Below are 21,711 nucleotides of genomic sequence, written 5' to 3'. Positions count from 1 at the left end.
ATTGTATATTCTTGAGGAATCACAAATGTGGGGTTTCATGTCCCTTTAACCAACAATAATGACATGCGCAAGTAACAATTTCAGTAATTATATCATTCACATTATTTTTTATTCAAACATCCAAAATTGTGATGTCTATGATTAAAGGGCCATAAAACCTAAAATATAACAACCCACTAATGGTCTTCATTTATCAAGCAGCGATAGCAGCTTTGTAGCCCCAGCATTTCAGGGTTGTTCAGAGTGAGCCTGAAACACTAATGGCTAGATTACGAGTCTTGCATTAGGCTTAAAAAGCAGCGTTGGCCGGTCCCAACGCTGCGTTTTAACGCCCGCTGGTATTACGAGTCTTGAAGGTACAGGTGTACCGCTCACTTTTTTGGCCAGACTCGAAATACCACAAATCCACTTACGTCAATTGCGTATCCTATATTTTCAATGGGACTTGCATAGCACCGGTATTACGAGTCTGACCAAAAGTGAGCGGTAGACCCTCTCCTGTCAAGCCTGGTACCGCATTTAAGTCAGTAGTTAAAGAGTTTTACACTACAACGCCGTAGCATAAAACTTTTAACTAAAGTGCTAAAAAGTACACTAACACCCATAAACTACCTATTAACCCCTAAACCGAGGCCCTCCCACATCGCAAACACTAAAATAATTTTTTTAACCCCTAATCTGCCGAACCGGACATCGGCGCCACTATAATAAATATATTAACCCCTAAACCGCCGCACTCCCACATCGCAAACACTATTACAATATTATTAACCCCTAATCTGCCGGCCCTAACATCACCGACACCTACCTACATTTATTAACCCATAATCTGCCGCCCCCAACATCACCGCCACTATAATAAAATTATTAACCCCTAAACCTAAGTCTAACCCTAACCCCCCTAACTTAAATATAATTTAAATAAATCTAAATAAAATTACTACAATTAACTAAATAATTCATATTTAAAACTAAATACTTACCTATAAAATAAACCCTAAGCTAGCTACAATATAACTAATAGTTACATTGTAGCTAGCTTAGGGTTTATTTTTATTTTACAGGCAAGTTTGTATTTATTTTAACTAGGTACAATAGTTATTAAATAGTTATTAACTATTTAATAACTAACTAGTTAAAATAAAGACAAATTTACCTGTAAAATAAAACCTAACCTAAGTTACAATTACACCTAACACTACACTACAATTAAATTAATTACCTAAATTAAATACAATTAATTACAATTAAATAAAATTATCTAAAGTACAAACCCCCCCCACTAAATTACAGAAAATAATAAACAAATTACAAGATTTTTAAACTAATTACACCTAATCTAATCCCCCTAACATATTAAAAAAAAAAACCAAAATAAAAAACAACCCTACCCTAAATTACAAATAGCCCTTAAAAGGGCCTTTTGCAGGGCATTGCCCCAAAGTAATCAGCGCTCTTTTACCTGGAAAAAAAAAAATTACAATCCCCCCCCAACATTAAAACCCACCACCCACAACACAACATAAAAAAGTCTTCATCCAAGCCGGGCGAAGTGGTCCTCCAGACGGGCAGAAGTCTTCATCCACACGGCATCTTCTATCTTCATCCATCCGGTGCGGAGCCGGTCCATCTTCAAGACATCTTCAAGACATCTGACGCGGAGCATCATCTTCCGACGGCTAAACACAGAATGAAGGTTCCTTTAAATGACGTCATCCAAGATGGCGTCCCTTCAATTCCGATTGGCTGATAGAATTCTATCAGCCAATCGGAATTAAGGTAGAAAAAATACTATTGGCTGATACAATCAGTCAATAGGATTGAAGTTCAATCCTATCAGCCAATAGGATTGCATCAATAGGATTTTTTCTACCTTAATTCCGATAGAATTCTATCAGCCAATCGGAATTGAAGGGACGTCATCTTGGATGACGTCATTTAAAGGAACCTTCATTCTATGTTTAGCCGTCGGAAGAAGAGGATGCTCCGCGTCGGATGTCTTGAAGATGGACTCGCTCCGGATGGATGAAGATAGAAGGTGCCGTCTGGATGAAGACTTCTGCCCATCTGGAGGACCACTTCACCCGGCTTGGATGAAGACTTCTCCCGGCTTCGTTGAGGACTTTGGCCCGGTTGGGTGAAGACGTCTCCCAGTAAGGTGATCTTCAGGGGGTTAGTGTTAGGTTTATTAAGGGGGGGGATTGGGTGGGTTTTAGAGTAGGGTTGGTTGTGTGGGTGGTGGGTTTTAAAGTTGGGGGGAATTGTAATTTTTTTTCAGGTAAAAGAGCTGATTACTTTTGGGCAATGCCCCGCAAAAGGCCCTTTTAAGGGCTATTTGTAATTTAGGGTAGGGTTTTTTTATTTTGGGGTGGCTTTTTTATTTTGTTAGGGGGATTAGATTAGGTGTAATTAGTTTAAAAATCTTGTAATTTGTTTATTATTTTCTGTAATTTAGTGGGGGGGGGGGGTTGTACTTTAGATAATTTTAATTAATGTAATTAATTGTATTTAATTTAGGTAATTAATTTAATTGTAGTGTAGTGTTAGGTGTAATTGTAACTTAGGTTATTTTACAGGTAAATTTGTCTTTATTTTAACTAGGTAGTTATTAAATAGTTAATAACTATTTAATAACTATTGTACCTAGTTAAAATAAACACAAAGTTGCCTGTAAAATAAAAATAAACCCTAAGCTAGCTACAATGTAACTATTAGTTAAATATACTAAATAAGTATTTAGTTTTAAATAGGAATTATTTAGTTAATTGTAGTAATTTTATTTAGATTTATTTAAATTATATTTAAGTTAGGGGGGTTAGGGTTAGAGTTAGACTTAGGTTTAGGGGTTAATAACTTTATTATAGTGGTGGCCACGTTGGGGGCGGCAGTTTAGGGGTTAATATATGTAGTTAGGTTGCGGCGACATTGGGGGCGGCAGATTAGGGGTTAATAAATATAATGTAGGTGTCGGCGATGTTGGGGGCAGCAGATTAGGGGTTCATACATATAATGTAGGTGCGGCGGTGTCCGGAGCGGCAGATTAGGGGTTAATAATATGATTTAGGTGTCTGCGATGTCGGGGGCAGCAGATTAGAGGTTAATAAGTGTAATATTAGGTGTGTTTAGACTCGGGGTTCATGTTAGGGTGTTAGGTGTAGACATAACTTTTATTTCCCCATAGGAATCAATGGGGCTGCGTTAGGAGCTAAACGCTGCTTTTTTGCAGGTGTTAGGTTTTTTTTTCAGCCGGCTCTCCCCCATTGATTCCTATGGGGAAATCGTGCACAAGCACGTTTTACCAGCTCACCGCTAACGTAAGCAGCGCTGGTATTGAGGTGAGATGTGGTGCAAAATTTTGCGCTACAATCACTTTTTGCCTTTAATGCCGGGTTTGTAAAAACTTGTAATACCAGCGCTGTCTGTAAGTGAGCGGTGAGCATAAACTGCTCGTTAGCACCGCACAGCTCAAAACGAAAAATTCGTAATCTAGCCGTAATTAAGTAGTAGCAGCAGCCTTGAATGCACACTTAAAATTTAGAACAATAAAACACTGTTTTATATCCCTTTAAAAGATGCAAAACCATTATTACTGGGTTTTGGTATGGATTGTAATGGTTTGAATTAAAAAAAAAAAAACCTACATAACACCATTTAAGACACATGGCACCTATGATGAATTGGTATAAACCCCCATGAGCTATTCACAAATCCTGGTAACTAAATAGCCTAAACTCTCAGAGCTGTGTTACTGCTCCAAAAGTTCTTTGTATTGTTACGTCAAGGACCATAAAACACAGTAGAACTGTATAATCAGTAAATGCATAATAAAAAGACAATGCTAAACCACTTAGTTTGAATTTAAAATGAGCAGTAGATTTTTTTTCTGAGAAATTTAAAAGTTAATTAAAGGGACACAAAATCCACATTTTTTTCTTTCATGATTCAGATAGAACATAGAATTTTAAACAACTTTCCAATTTACTTCTATTATCAATTGTCTTCATTCTTTTGGTATCCTTTATTGAAGGAGCAGCAATGCACTACTCAGAGCTAACTGAACACACCAGCAGGGCCGGTGCAAGGATTTTTGTCTACACAGGCGAAGGTGCATTTTGACGCCCCCCCAACACAATACCTCTCACTTCCCTACCCTCTTCCACCCCCCCATACCAAGTATATTTTATTTGCATTAATTGGACTATCTTGATAATAGCAACACACTTCTATTACAGATCTACAAACTGTAAATCTGTATAATCCCCAAAGAAAACAGAAAAACATATACATAGTGTAATACTCTAGAGTGTGAGTATCGTGTCTTGTCAGCAGCTGCAGAGGACAGCTATTTTAGAGCAGTCTTACAGTATGCCTAATGCATATATTCATTAAAAATAACATAAACAAACATTGCACACTCAGTTTGTTTACTTGAATTATTACTTTCAAATTCCATCCCACCACCACCAGACTAGTCACTCACAGTGTCTGTGCTGCACCCAGGCCCCACTGCAATCACACTGCTGCCGTTGGCCCTGCATGGCCTCTGCGCCACAATCTTGTCAGTCATCAATTCCCTTCACATCACAGTCAACACTGTCCGACTCCTCACTGCATGCAATTTAAGCCCCGTGCATTCTAGACATGTGCACCGCTAAAAAATTCGGTTCGTTTTCGGTTCGGATCGATTCGGACTTTTAGAATTTCGTTTCGGATCGAATCTGATTCGGCAAAATTTGAATAAATTCGTTTCGGATTTATTCGGATCCGAATAAATTCGTTTCGGATTTATTCGGATTCGGCTGAATTCGGTTCTATTCCGTTCCGAAATTCGGTATGTTTTTAGTACACTAACACCCATTTAGTACACTAAGTCACTAACACCCATAAACTACCTATGAACCACTAAACCGAGGCCCCCCCCACATCGCAAACCCTATAATAACATTATTTAACCCCTAATCTGCCGATCGGATATCGCCGCCGCCTACATTATAGCTATTAACCCCTAATCTGCTGTCCCTAACACCGCCGACCCCTACATTATAGTTATTAACCCCTAATCTGCCTTCCCCAACGTCGCCGCAATCTAACTACAAGTATTAACCCCTAATCTGCCGACCCGATATCGCCGCCGCCTACATTATAGCTATTAACCCCTAATCTGCTGTCCCTAACACCGCCGACCCCTACATTATAGTTATTAACCCCTAATCTGCCTCCCCCCAACGTCGCCGCAATCTAACTACAAGTATTAACCCCTAATCTGCCGACCGCAAATCGCTGCCACTATAATAAATGTATTAACCCCTAAACCGCCGCACTCCCGCCTCGCAAACACTATAATACATTTTATTAACCCCTAATCTGCCCTCCCTAACATCGCCGCCACCTACCTACAATTATTAACCCCTAATCTCCCGCCCCCATCGTCGCCGCTACTATAATAAGGTTATTAACCCCTAAACCTAAATCTAACCCTAACACTAACACCCCCTAACTTAAATATAATTTAAATAAAACGAAATAAGTTTACTATAGTTAAATAAATGAATCCTATTTAAAACTAAAGACTTACCTGTAAAATAAACCCTAAGATAGCTGCAATATAACTAATAGTTACATTGTAGCTATTTTAGGATTTATTTTTATTTTACAGGCAACTTTGTATTTATTTTAACTAGGTACAATAGTTATTAAATAGTTATTAACTATTTAATAACTACCTAGCTAAAATAAATACAAATTTACCTGTAAAATAAATCCTAACCTAAGTTACACTAACACCTAACACTACACTATCATTAAATTAACTAAATAAATGAATCATATTTAAAACAAAATACTTACCTGTAAAATAAACCCTAATATAGCTGCAATATAACTAATAGTTACATTGTAGCTATTTTTGCATTTATATTTATTTTACAGGCAACTTTGTATTTATTTTAACTAGGTACAAAAGCTATTAAATAGTTATTGACTAATTAATAGCTACCTAGTTAAAATAATTACAAAATTACCTGTAAAATAAATCCTAACCTAAGTTACAATTAAACCTAACACTACACTGTCATTAAATAAATTAACTACAAGTACCTACAATTATCTACAATTAAATAAACTAAAGTACAAAACCCCCCCACTAAATTACAAAAAAAAAAAAACACTAAATTACAAAAAATAAAAAAATATTACAAGAATTTTAAACTAATTACACCTAATCTAAGCCCCCTAATAAAATAACAAAGCCCCCCAAAATAAAAAAAATGCCCTACCCTATACTAAATTACAAAAGTTAACAGCTCTATTACCTTACCAGCCCTGAACAGGGCCCTTTGCGGGGCATGCCCCAAAGAAAACAGCTCTTTTGCCTGTAAAAAAAAAAACACAATCCCCCCCCCACATTACAACCCACCACCCACATACCCCTACTCTAACCCAAACCCCCCTTAAATAAACCTAACACTACCCCCCTGAAGATCTCCCTACCTTGAGTCGTGTTCACCCAGCCGGGCCGAAGTCTTCATCCGATGGGGCAGAAGAGGACATCCAGACCGGCAGAAGTCTTCATCCAAGCTGGGCAAGAAGAGGTCTTCCATCCATCATACAAGTACCAAAATACAAACAAACACTAAATTACAAAAAATAATAAAATATTACAATAATTTTAAACTAATTACACCTAATCTAAGCCCCCTACTAGCTATTAATATAGCTTCAATATAACTAATAGTTACATTGTAGCTATTTTAGGATTTATATTTATTTTACAGGCAACTTTGTATTTATTTTAACTAGGTACAATAGCTATTAAATAGTTAATAACTATTTAATAACTACCTAGCTAAAATAAATACAAATTTACCTATAAAATAAATCATAACCTAAGTTACAATTACACCTAACACTACACTATCATTAAATTAACTAAATAAATGAATCCTATATAAAACTAAAGACTTACCTGTAAAATAAACCCTAATATAGCTGCAATATAACTAATAGTTACATTGTAGCTATTTTAGCATTTATATTTATTGTACAGGCAACTTTGTATTTATTTTAACTAGGTACAATAGCTATTAAATAGATATTTACTGTTTAATAGCTACCTAGTTAAAATAATTACAAAATTACCTGTAAAATAAATCCTAACCTAAGTTACAATTAAACCTAACACTACACTATCATTAAATAAATTAACTACAAGTACCTACAATTAAATACAATTAAAAAACTAAACTAAAGTACAACCCCCCCCCCACTAAATTACAAAAAATAAAAAATTTTTACAAGAATTTTAAACTAATTACACCTAATCTAAGCCCCCTAATAAAATAACAAAGCCCCCCAAAATAAAAAAAATGCCCTACCCTATACTAAATTACAAAAGTTAACAGCTCTATTACCTTACCAGCCCTGAACAGGGCCTTTTGCGGGGCATGCCCCAAAGAAAACAGCTCTTTTGCCTGTAAAAAAAAACACAATCCCCCCCCCCCACATTACAACCCACCACCCACATACCCCTACTCTAACCCAAACCCCCCTTAAATAAACCTAACACTACCCCCCTGAAGATCTCCCTACCTTGAGTCGTGTTCACCCAGCCGGGCCGAAGTCTTCATCCGATGGGGCAGAAGAGGACATCCAGACTGGCAGAAGTCTTCATCCAAGCGGGGCAAGAAGAGGTCTTCCATCCATCAGAAAAGTACAAAAAAACAAACAAACACTAAATTAGCAAAAATAATAAAATATTGCAATAATTTTAAACTAATTACACCTAATCTAAGCCCCCTACTAGCTATTAATATAGCTACAATATAACTAATAGTTACATTGTAGCTATTTTAGGATTTATATTTATTTTACAGGCAACTTTGTATTTATTTTAACTAGGTACAATAGCTATTAAATAGTTAATAACTACCTAGCTAAAATAAATACAAATTTACCTGTAAAATAAACCCTAACCTAAGTTACAATTACACCTAACACTACACTGTCATTAAATTAACTAAATAAATTAATCCTATATAAAACTAAATACTTACCTGTAAAATAAACCCTAATATAGCTACAATATAACTAATAGTTACATTGTAGCTATTTTAGCATTTATATTTATTTTACAGGCAACTTTGTATTTATTTTAACTAGGTACAATAGCTATTAAATAGTTATTGACTAATTAATAGCTACCTAGTTAAAATAATTACAAAATTACCTGTAAAATAAATCCTAACCTAAGTTACTATTAAACCTAACACTACACTATCATTAAATAAATTAACTACAAGTACCTACAATTAAATACAATGAAATAAACTAAACTAAAGTACAAAAAAAACAAACACTAAATTACAAAAAATAAAAAAAATTACAAGAATTTTAAACTAATTACACCTAATCTAAGCCCCCTAATAAAATAACAAAGCCCCCCAAAATAAAAAAATGCCCTACCCTATACTAAATTACAAAAGTAATCAGCTCTATTACCTTACCAGCCCTTAAAAGGGCCTTTTGCGGGGGCATGCCCCAAAGAAAACAGCTCTTTTGCCTGTAAAAAAAAACACAATACCCCCCCCACATTACAACCCACCACCCACATACCCCTACTCTAACCCAAACCCCCCTTAAATAAACCTAACACTACCCCCCTGAAGATCTCTCTACCGTGTCTTCACCCAGCGGGCCGAAGTCTTCATCCGATGGGGCAGAAGAGGACATCCAGACCGGCAGAAGTCTTCATCCAAGCGGGGCAAGAAGAGGTCTTCCATCCATCAGAAGTCTTGATCCAGGCGGCATCTTCTCTGTTCATCCATCCGGAGCGGAGCGGCAGCATCCTGAAGACATCCCACGCAGAGCATCCTCTTCTTTCTTGATCCGACGACTAGGTGACTGTACCTTTAAGTGACGTCATCCAAGATGGCGTCCCTTGAATTCCGATTGGCTGATAGGATTCTATCAGCCAATCGGAATTAAGGTAGGAAAAATCTGATTGGCTGATTCAATCAGCCAATCAGATTCAAGTTCAATCCGATTGGCTGATCCAATCAGCCAATCAGATTGAGCTCGCATTCTATTGGCTGATCGGAACAGCCGATAGAATGCGAGGTCAATCTGATTGGCTGATTCCATCAGCCAATTGGATTGAACTTGAATCTGATTGGCTGATTAAATCAGCCAATCAGATTTTTCCTACCTTAATTCCGATTGGCTGATAGAATCCTATCAGCCAATCGGAATTCAAGGGACGCCATCTTGGATGACGTCACTTAAAGGTACAGTCACCTAGTCGTCGGATCAAGAAAGAAGAGGATGCTCTGCGTGGGATGTCTTCAGGATGCTGCCGCTCCGCTCCGGATGGATGAACAGAGAAGATGCCGCCTGGATCAAGACTTCTGATGGATGGAAGACCTCTTCTTGCCCCGCTTGGATGAAGACTTCTGCCGGTCTGGATGTCCTCTTCTGCCCCATCGGATGAAGACTTCGGCCCGGCTGGGTGAAGACACGGTAGAGAGATCTTCAGGGGGGTAGTGTTAGGTTTATTTAAGGGGGGTTTGGGTTAGAGTAGGGGTATGTGGGTGGTGGGTTGTAATGTGGGGGGGGGGGATTGTGTTTTTTTTACAGGCAAAAGAGCTGTTTTCTTTGGGGCATGCCCCCGCAAAAGGCCCTTTTAAGGGCTGGTAAGGTAATAGAGCTGATTACTTTTGTAATTTAGTATAGGGTAGGGCATTTTTTTATTTTGGGGGGCTTTGTTATTTTATTAGGGGGCTTAGATTAGGTGTAATTAGTTTAAAATTCTTGTAATTTTTTTTATTTTTTGTAATTTAGTGTTTGTTTTTTTTGTACTTTAGTTTAGTTTATTTCATTGTATTTAATTGTAGGTACTTGTAGTTAATTTATTTAATGATAGTGTAGTGTTAGGTTTAATAGTAACTTAGGTTAGGATTTATTTTACAGGTAATTTTGTAATTATTTTAACTAGGTAGCTATTAATTAGTCAATAACTATTTAATAGCTATTGTACCTAGTTAAAATAAATACAAAGTTGCCTGTAAAATAAATATAAATGCTAAAATAGCTACAATGTAACTATTAGTTATATTGTAGCTATATTAGGGTTTATTTTACAGGTAAGTATTTAGTTTTATATAGGATTAATTTATTTAGTTAATTTAATGACAGTGTAGTGTTAGGTGTAATTGTAACTTAGGTTAGGGTTTATTTTACAGGTAAATTTGTATTTATTTTAGCTAGGTAGTTATTAACTATTTAATAGCTATTGTACCTAGTTAAAATAAATACAAAGTTGCCTGTAAAATAAATATAAATCCTAAAATAGCTACAATGTAACTATTAGTTATATTGTAGCTATATTAATAGCTAGTATGGGGCTTAGATTAGGTGTAATTAGTTTAAAATTATTGTAATATTTTATTATTTTTGCTAATTTAGTGTTTGTTTGTTTTTTTGTACTTTTCTGATGGATGGAAGACCTCTTCTTGCCCCGCTTGGATGAAGACTTCTGCCGGTCTGGATGTCCTCTTCTGCCCCATCGGATGAAGACTTCGGCCCGGCTGGGTGAACACGACTCAAGGTAGGGAGATCTTCAGGGGGGTAGTGTTAGGTTTATTTAAGGGGGGTTTGGGTTAGAGTAGGGGTATGTGGGTGGTGGGTTGTAATGTGGGGGGAGGGATTGTGTTTTTTTTTTACAGGCAAAAGAGCTGTTTTCTTTGGGGCATGCCCCGCAAAGGGCTCTGTTCAGGGCTGGTAAGGTAATAGAGCTGTTAACTTTTGTAATTTAGTATAGGTTAGGGCATTTTTTTTATTTTGGGGGGCTTTGTTATTTTATTAGGGGGCTTAGATTAGGTGTAATTAGTTTAAAATTCTTGTAATATTTTTTTATTTTTTGTAATTTAGTGGGGGGGGTTTGTACTTTAGTTTAGTTTTTTTAATTGCATTTAATTGTAGGTACTTGTAGTTAATTTATTTAATGATAGTGTAGTGTTAGGTTTAATTGTAACTTAGGTTAGGATTTATTTTACAGGTAATTTTGTAATTATTTTAACTAGGTAGCTATTAAATAGTCAATATCTATTTAATAGCTATTGAACCTAGTTAAAATGAATACAAAGTTGCCTGTACAATAAATATAAATGCTAAAATAGCTACAATGTAACTATTAGTTATATTGCAGCTATATTAGGGTTTATTTTACAGGTAAGTCTTTAGTTTTATATAGGATTCATTTATTTAGTTAATTTAATGATAGTGTAGTGTTAGGTGTAATTGTAACTTAGGTTATGATTTATTTTACAGGTAAATTTGTATTTATTTTAGCTAGGTAGTTATTAAATAGTTATTAACTATTTAATAACTATTGTACCTAGTTAAAATAAATACAAAGTTGCCTGTAAAATACATATAAATCCTAAAATAGCTACAATGTAACTATTAGTTATATTGAAGCTATATTAATAGCTAGTAGGGGGCTTAGATTAGGTGTAATTAGTTTAAAATTATTGTAATATTTTATTATTTTTGGTAATTTAGTGTTTGTTTGTATTTTGGTACTTGTATGATGGATGGAAGACCTCTTCTTGCCCCGCTTGGATGAAGACTTCTGCCGGTCTGGATGTACTCTTCTGCCCCATCGGATGAAGACTTCGGCCCGGCTGGGTGAACACGACTCAAGGTAGGGAGATCTTCAGGGGGGTAGTGTTAGGTATATTTAAGGGGGGTTTGGGTTAGAGTAGGGGTATGTGGGTGGTGGGTTGTAATGTGGGGGGGGGATTGTGTTTTTTTTTTACAGGCAAAAGAGCTGTTTTCTTTGGGGCATGCCCCGCAAAGGGCCCTGTTCAGGGCTGGTAAGGTAATAGAGCTGTTAACTTTTGTAATTTAGTATAGGGTAGGGCATTTTTTTTTATTTTGGGGGGCTTTGTTATTTTATTAGGGGGCTTAGATTAGGTGTAATTAGTTTAAAATTCTTGTAATATTTTTTTATTTTTTGTAATTTAGTGTTTGTTTTTTTTTGTAATTTAGTGGGGGGGTTTTGTACTTTAGTTTATTTAATTGTAGATAATTGTAGTTAATTTATTTAATGACAGTGTAGTGTTAGGTTTAATTGTAACTTAGGTTAGGATTTATTTTACAGGTAATTTTGTAATTATTTTAACTAGGTAGCTATTAATTAGTCAATAACTATTTAATAGCTATTGTACCTAGTTAAAATAAATACAAAGTTGTCTGTAAAATAAATATAAATGCTAAAATAGCTACAATGTAACTATTAGTTATATTGCAGCTATATTAGGGTTTATTTTACAGGTAAGTATTTTGTTTTAAATATGATTCATTTATTTAGTTAATTTAATGATAGTGTAGTGTTAGGTGTTAGTGTAACTTAGGTTAGGATTTATTTTACAGGTAAATTTGTATTTATTTTAGCTAGGTAGTTATTAAATAGTTATTAACTATTTAATAACTATTGTACCTAGTTAAAATAAATACAAAGTTGCCTGTAAAATAAAAATAAATGCTAAAATAGCTACAATGTAACTATTAGTTATATTGCAGCTATCTTAGGGTTTATTTTACAGGTAAGTCTTTAGTTTTAAATAGGATTCATTTATTTAACTATAGTAAACTTATTTCGTTTTATTTAAATTATATTTAAGTTAGGGGGTGTTAGTGTTAGGGTTAGATTTAGGTTTAGGGGTTAATAACCTTATTATAGTAGCGGCGACGATGGGGGCGGGAGATTAGGGGTTAATAATTGTAGGTAGGTGGCGGCGATGTTAGGGAGGGCAGATTAGGGGTTAATAAAATGTATTATAGTGTTTGCGAGGCGGGAGTGCGGCGGTTTAGGGGTTAATACATTTATTATAGTGGCGGCGATTTGCGGTCGGCAGATTAGGGGTTAATACTTGTAGTTAGATTGCGGCGACGTTGGGGGGAGGCAGATTAGGGGTTAATAACTATAATGTAGGGGTCGGCGGTGTTAGGGACAGCAGGTTAGGGGTTAATAGCTATAATGTAGGCGGCGGCGATATCGGGTCTGCAGATTAGGGGTTAATACTTATAGTTAGATTGCGGCGACGTTGGGGGAGGCAGATTAGGGGTTAATAACTATAATGTAGGGGTCGGCGGTGTTAGGGACAGCAGATTAGGGGTTAATAGCTATAATGTAGGCGGCGGCGATATTCGGTCGGCAGATTAGGGGTTAATACTTGTAGTTAGATTGCGGCGACGTTGGGGGAGGCAGATTAGGGGTTAATAACTATAATGTAGGGGTCGGCGGTGTTAGGGACAGCAGATTAGGGGTTAATAGCTATAATGTAGGCGGCGGCGATATTCGGTCGGCAGATTAGGGGTTAATACTTGTAGTTAGATTGCGGCGACGTTGGGGGAGGCAGATTAGGGGTTAATAACTATAATGTAGGGGTCGGCGGTGTTAGGGACAGCAGATTAGGGGTTAATAGCTATAATGTAGGCGGCGGCGATATCGGGTCGGCAGATTAGGGGTTAATAAAATAATGCAGGTGTCAGCGATAGCGGAGGCAGCAGATTAGGGGTTAATAAGTGTTAGATTAGGGGTGTTTAGAGACTCGGGGTACATTTTAGGGTGTTAGGTGCAGACTTAGTGTTTCCCCATAGGAAACAATGGGGCTGCGGTGTTAGTTTTTTTTCAGCCGAAACTCCCATTGTTTCCTATGGGGAAATGCCGAATCTTAACGAGCTAATTCGGATTTATTCGGAGATACGGCAGCTATTTCGGATTCATTCGGTAGATTCGGAAGTATTTTAATTCGGAAATCCGAATCGATCCGAATCTCCGAATTTACCGAATTTACCGAATTTCCGAATTAATCCGAAACGAACCGCACATGTCTAGTGCATTCTAATTTCTTCCCGGCGCCTGCCACCCCTGCCTGCCGACTGCCCCCGATTGCTGCCCTCAGACCTCAACCCCACCATCCTTCCTCACTGCAATGTTTTCATGTTGATGTGTTTTCATGTTGATATAGGATCAGGCCACAAGTTGCAACAGTCAGCTCTTCTTACTGCTCCATCCTCCCGCTCTCTTACTCTTGCCCTGCTGGCTCATGCTCCTCCCTCTTCCTTCCTGTTCCTTATGCTGTGACCGGAGCTGCTGCAGTCAGCACAGTGCACTGCACAGGGGTCGAGGGTGTCGCGAGGGGAGGGGGCGCGGGTGCCGCGGGGGGTTGCGGACCGCAAGTGTACAAAAAATAAAATTATTTATATGTTGCTCCTACAGCCAGCCAGGTTGTCACCAGCAGTTTGCGCCCCCATACTAAGGCGCCCTAAGGCAGCTGCCTAAGTTGCCTTTATGCAAGCGCCGGCCCTGCACACCAGTAAGCCAATGATAAATATATGTGCAGACACTAATCAGCAGCTAGCTTCCAGCTTCTGAGCCTATCTAAGTATGCTTTTAAAAATGGGATTCCAAGAGAATGTACCAAATTAGACAATAGAAGTCAATTAGACTTTTTCCTTCCTCTTGCATCATGTGATAGCCTTCAGCCAATCACAAAATGCATATATGTATATTCCGTTAAAGTAATATATTAACAACTGAGTGAAAGTCTAGGACGTGCTAACACCTGGATGTCAAATAGCATGAGTGCACTAAAGCTCTCACATAATAGACTCTTTTGGAGATGTGGGGAACAATGTATATCTCTCAAGCGCTATACCAAAGGTACACTAAACAGAATGCGCGCAAAGAATGTGGAGCTCATCACTAACTTTTAAACTATGATTCTGTATTGAAATATATGTTTAAAAAACTGCAAACATACATACATATGTACACACACATAGACCTATACATGCTCACATATATCTACACATATACAAATACACACACGTGCATATAATACTTTTGAGCCCTTCCCAGTCCTGCACCTTTTCTTATACCATAGTCCTTTTAATCACTGTTAAAACATTTCTAATAATAAACCATTATTTTACATTTAAAAATGTATAGAAAAGTGAAATATTTTATTTACATATAATTTCCATGTGTTTTGTTTTGCATATATTTAAAGCGTTAACACTTTACTTAAAGGGACAGTCAAGTCAAAATTAAACTTTCATGACAGAAGACTGCTAGTTCATGTGGGTCATATAGATAACGTGTTCACACCCGTTGAGTTATTTAAGAGTCAGCAAAACACAGCTAATTGGCTAAAATGCAAGTCAATAGATGATAACTAAAAAAGTCATGGGATCAGGGGGCTGTCAGAAGATACTTAGATACAAGGTAATCACAGAGGTAAAAAGTATATTAATATAACTGTTGTTTGTGCAAAACTGGGGAATTGGTAATAAAGGGATTATCTATCTTTTTAAGCAATAAAAATGTAATTGTAGCCTGACCCTTTAATATAACAATGTTGGTTATGCAAAACTGGGGAATGGGTAATAATGAGATTATCTATTTTATTAAACTATAAACATTTTTAAGTAGACTGTCCCTTTTAAGTGAAGGTCAATTTGGATTATTAAAAACCGGGCACCAATTCATCAAAATTGACCTTCACTTTAAGGTCTCCAAAAGCACTAAACTCTCTAGCGCTATTTTGTGTTTCCCTTGAAACATAACTCGCCACTTGTAATATGTGTAATGATCCATTCAAAGCATAGGGTACGCTAAAAAATGTTGGCCACCTTAAGATTATCTGGTAAATCTTTTTTTGCGCAAAGGATAATGCATAATGCTATTGGTTGCTCTCCACTTGTAATCTAGCCCATAGTAAACTAGGATGGATGATTTAGAGCAAATTTGAAGTTCCCCTTTTTTTTTCTTCTATTGTTTCTATTAACCCTTTAAGGACACAGCTTTCAGTTTGCTCAATTGTTTTATGACGGAAAAATTCCGTCATATGTCCTTAAGAGGTTAATACATTAGCTCACAAGTGTGTTATACCAAATGGCAAATAAAAAGCTTATTTTGTGAGCTCGTGTTTCCTTTCAGTGTATTATTTGGGCTGTCATTTATGGATATGCTTCATTCCTATAAAGGTCATATCATTTATTCTAAGACACAGTAGAAGATACAAACTTGCCAGCGGTCACTAGGAGAAAAAAAAGATTTGTTTTCACTTCATTTCCCATCATAACATATAGGGCATGACGTGAATGAAGAAATGAGTCACTGGAGAACTTGTGTGAAGTCACTGGCTGGAAATGCTCTCTCACATCTGGCACAAGGGTCCTGCAGGACAGAGACACTGGTGTCTAATGATGACATTACCTAATATAAACACATGAACCACACGATTCACCCACCACCTCCAATGTCCTATCTACAGCTTGTTTTATCTTCATGTTAACAATTTAAATCTGCTAGAACATGATTGGAATAAAAGCAGAGAGATTGAACATTCAGCATAACATTTTACTGATATTTTTCATTAATTGCATAGTGCTCTTATGTACTGAAGAGATTTAGAAATAAGCCAAGCAAAATAACGTGGCATAAGATTTACTGGATCAAATCAGTGATTAAAGTTCAAGGATGATTTTTTTACCCAAAACTTATTTGCATTTCATATTTTATCTTGTATGTTCTATTTACATTTGAAACAAATGCTAGATGTTTAATTTACTTGCACACTGTAACATTGCATTATAAACATGTAAAATATTAACTAGTCATTTACTATTCTACATAGGAAATAACGCAGATCAGTATGCAGCAATCAACAAACTAAAAATAGAGCACACTGTGGTCATTGACAGAAAAACAGATGGTTAAAGGGACGCTCAAGTCAAAATAAACTTTTATGATTCAGAAAGAGCATGTGCACAAGCTAACAGGGTATACGTTTACTAGTCTGTGATTGGCTGATGTCTGCACATGATACAGGGGCCGGAAAATGGGGGGGGGGGGGGAATTGTCAGAAAACAAATCTACTGCTTATTTTAAATTCAGAGTAGGTGCTATTGCATTGTATATTTATTATGTACTTGCTAATTATTTAATTCTACTGCATTGAGTGGTCCTTTAAAGGGACTGTAAACTCCATGTAATTATAAGACATTTATGTTGTGTTGTTATAGAATAACACATCAGCTAAGCCTATTGTTTTAAAAATAAAATAAAATCCTTTTTACTGCAATTATTTTTCAATAGCCAAATTCCACCCATAATTTGCCTTACTTGTAGGAGCCAATCTAGGCTTTAGTCCACGGACAACAAGGGTAGTTCTGAGAATTATTAAAATATCTTTTGGATGAAAAAAGCATCATTAAAGTTGTTTATTTTGATTTTTAAACTAGCAGGAGTGCAATTGGGCCTTCAGGGCTGATTACTCATTGGCTGATGAGCAAATCTCCCTCTAATTTATTGATGGACAGTGACAAGCACACAAAAAAATTCAATACATGAACACCAGTTTTACAGACATATCCATAATTTCACCAATGAGGCAATAATACCATTGCTAAAATAGGCCCAGATTGCAAGTGGAGCGATATTGATAGTGCAGGGTGTGCTATCAATATCACAACCCTGCACTAAGAATAGCAAACAATCTCTAATATATCATGGCAATAGGTAAAAAAAAAATTACCAGAGAATGTAAGAATGACAGACCTTTTTTTTTTTTTATACATTTTTATTGAATAAGAAATAGGCATTACATAGCAAGAAAATACATGTAAATGGAATGACATCATAAATCAAGGACTGAAAACATGGGTATATTTGCCTGGGTGAATCTCCAGGGTTCGACTGTATGATGTCCCAAGTATGAAGCCCAATGGGGCTGGCACAATTATACATTTTGTCAATATATGGTAATATAAAAGACTGTAGAGAGTAAATGCTAAATAAAACAAAAATCCATTATCAAACATGGGCTGCTGGCAAGAGTAACCTAGGAGAGGGTAGGGGCGGCTAAGGGTGGGGAAGGAGAAAAAAAAAGGGGGGGGATGGGAACGGGGAACAGGCGGGGAAGGTTCAGGGAACCTCGTTCCAGACTAGTGATATCGCGAATAGTTCGCCGGCGAATAGTTCCCGGTGAACATAGCATGTTCGCGTTCGCCGCAGATGGCGAACATATGCGATGTTCGATCCGCCCCCTATTCTTTATCATTGAGTAAACTTTGACCCTGTACCTCACAGTCAGAAGACACATTACAGCCAATCAGCAGCAGACCCTCCCTCCCAGACCCTCCCACCTCCTGGACAGCATCCATTTTAGATTCATTCGGAAGCTGCATTTTTAGTGAGAGGAGGGACAGTGTAGCTGCTGCTGATTTAATAGGGAAATCGATAGCTAGGCTAGTGTATTCAGTGTCCACTACAGTCCTGAAGGACTCATCTGATCTCTGCTGTAAGGACAGCACCCCAAAAAGCCCTTTTTAGGGCTAGAACATCAGTCTGCTTTTTTTTTTTTTCCTGTGTAATCTAATTGCAGTTGCCTGCCTGCCAGCGTGTATGTCAGGCTCACAGCGTATACTGTGCCCACTTGCCCAGTGCCACCACTCATATCTGGTGTAACAGTAGTGTGCATTTTAAAAAAAACAACACTTTTTTGACTGTAAAATAATAGCAGACAGCTGCAAGTACCCAAGATGGCCGCCAATAAGGCAGATGGGGAGGGTTAGAGAGCTGTTTGGGGGGGGGGGGGGGTCAGGGAGGTTGGGGGCTAAGGGGGGATGCTACACCACAGCATATGTAAATATGCTTTAAAAAAAAATAAAAAAAAAATTAAAAACCTTTTATTTTAGTACTGGCAGACTTTCTGCCAGTACTTAAGATGGCGGGGACAATTGTGGGGTGGGGGAGGGAAGGGAGCTGTTTGGGAGGGATCAGGGGGTCTGATGTGTCAGGTGGGAGGCTGATCTCTACACTAAAGCTAAAATTAACCCTGCAAGCTCCCTACAAACTACCTAATTAACCCCTTCACTGCTAGCCATAATACACGTGTGATGCGCAGCAGCATTTAGCGGCCTTCTAATTACCAGAAAACAACGCCAAAGTCATATATGTCTGCTATTTCTGAACAAAGGGGATCCCAGAGAAGCATTTACAACCATTTGTGCCATAATTGCACAAGCTGTTTGTAAATAATTTCAGTGAGAAACCTAAAATTGTGAAAAAATGTAAGTTTTTTTTAAATTTTATCGCATTTGGCGGTGAAATGGTGGCATGAAATATACCAAAATGGGTCTAGATCAATACTTTGGGTTGTCTACTACACTACACTTAAGCTAAAATTAACTCTACAAGCTGCCTACATGCTCCCTAATTAACCCCTTCACTGCTGGGCATAAAACACGTGTGGTGCGCAGTGGCATTTAGCAGCCTTCTAATTACCAAAAAGCAACGCCAAAGCCATATAAATCTGCTATAATGGCATGTCTGGCACACAGTGTTGGGGCAAGGGTCCATCTGACCACTGATACCTGGTCTGCAAAGCATGGTTAGGGCAGGTATATCACCTACACTGCACACTGTGAAGCGGGCGTAACCCTTACACTACTTGATCGATACAACATCATACCTGATGTTTTAAAGCACGTTATTCCAAACAATTTAGGAATGTTAGGTGATTTATGCCCTTTATGGATTAAAACCAGACTCTGCATCAACTATGTAATTTTCCGTGGGAGTTTTGCCATGGATCCCCCTCCGGCATGCCACAGTCCAGGTGTTAGTACCCTTGAAACAACTTTTCCATCACTATTGTAGCCAGAAAGAGTCCCTGTGGGTTTTAAAATTCGCCTGCCTATTGAAGTCAATGGCGGTTCGCCCGGTTCGCCCGTTCGCGAACAGTTGCGGAAGTTTGAGTCCGCTGTTCGCGAACGGAAAATTTTAAGTTCGCGTCATCACTAATTAGGTGTAATTGTTTTAATTTTTGATAATTTTGTTTATTATTTTTTGTAAGCTTAGTGTTTTTTATTTTTCGTAATTTAGTGTTTGTTATTTTTTGTCATTTTAGATTTTGTAATTTTTTTCGTAGTGTTAGGTTTTTTTAAATTTGTAATTTATTTTTTTAATTGGTAGTATTTTTTATTTTATTAGAATAGTTATGTTAGGTTAATTTATAGTTTAATGTTTGGTTTATTTTTATTTCACAGGTAAGTTTTTATTTATTTAAATATAGCTATATTGTAATTTTAATTTAAAGTTAGGGAGGTGATAGGTTTAGTGGTAAATAGTTTAAATAAGTGTTTTGCGATGTGGGGGGGCGGGGGTCTAGAGGTTAAAAGGTTTAGTTTAGTAGTTACGATGTGGGGGCTGGAGGTTTAGGGGTTAATACTTTATTAAAGTGTTGGCGATGTGGGGGGCCGGCGATTTAGGGGTCAATAGGTTTATTTAGGTGTCGGGGAGCGGCGGATTAGGGGTTAATAACTTTTATTAGTGTTGGTGATGTCAGGGAGCGGCAGTTTAGGGGTTAATATATTTAAATAGTGTTGGCGATGTGGGTGGGCGGCAGATTAGGGGTTAATAAGTTTTAAATAGTGTTTGCGATGCGGGAGGATGGCAGTTTAGGGGTTAATAGGTAGTTTAAGGGTGTTAGTGTACTTTGTAACAGTTTAGTTATGAGTTTTGTGAAACACTTTTGTTACCCAAAATCCATAACTACTGCTCTCAGATGTGTCGGTATAGGCTGTAACACAAGCTTTTTAGCCTGAACGCACAACCTGTAATACCGTCGCTATGAAAATCCCACAAAAAAACATCATTTTTGAGTACGGAATGGACGTTGCGTTACAGGCTAAAATGCTTGCATTACAGCTATACCAAAACGACTCGTAATATGCATTCCTGGCCATTCCACCGTAACGGCCAATTTTTCAGCATTATAAGCCATACCGCACCATAAAGCAAAACTCATAATCTAGCCAAATGTTATCTATGTGGCCCACATGAATTAGCAGTCTCTTGTTGTGAAAAGCTAATAAAAAAGCATGTGATAAGAGGCTATCTGTAGTGACTTAGAAACAGGCAGAAATTTAGAGGTTTAAATGATATAAAGTATATTAATATAACAATGTTGGTTGTGCAAAGCTGGGGAGTGGGTAGTAAAGGTGTAATCTATCTTTTTAAACAATAACAATTTTGGTGTGGACTGTTCCTTTAACCCCTTATAACTGTTTTGTGCAGTTTTTTTTTTTAATAAAAATAATAATAATGCTTATATTTTTTTAATTAAAAGGAACTGTCTACTTTATTTGGGGGGCAATTGGGGCAACTTATTTTTAATAACCAGAGGCCTGACCTCTTGTTAACTGCGCTTAGCGCAAAGTGTTCCTGCAAGCTTGCAAGAGCATTAACCTGCGAATTGAAAGGCAACAGTAACTCAAATAACCACTCGTTACAACCAAGGTATGCAGAATACCATCTCTGAACGCACAGCACGTCAAACCTTGAAGCAGATGGGCTACGGCCGCAGAAGACAACACCGGGTGCCACTCCTGTCAGCTAAGAACAGAAAACAGAGGCTACAATTCGCACAGGCTCACCAATTTGGACAATAGAAGATTGGAAAAATGTTGCCTGGTCTGACGAGTCTCAATTTCAGCTGCAACATTCAGATGGTAGGGTCAGAGTTTGGCATAAACAACATGAAAGCATGGATCGATCCTGCCTTGTATCAACGGTTCAGGCAGGTGGTGGTGGTGTAATGGTGTGGGGGATATTTTCTTGGCACACTTTAGGCCCCTTAG

The sequence above is a fragment of the Bombina bombina genome, chromosome 2, assembly GCF_027579735.1.
Source record: "Bombina bombina isolate aBomBom1 chromosome 2, aBomBom1.pri, whole genome shotgun sequence".
Lineage (NCBI taxonomy): Eukaryota > Metazoa > Chordata > Amphibia > Anura > Bombinatoridae > Bombina > Bombina bombina.
This window is presented reverse-complemented; position numbering follows the sequence as displayed.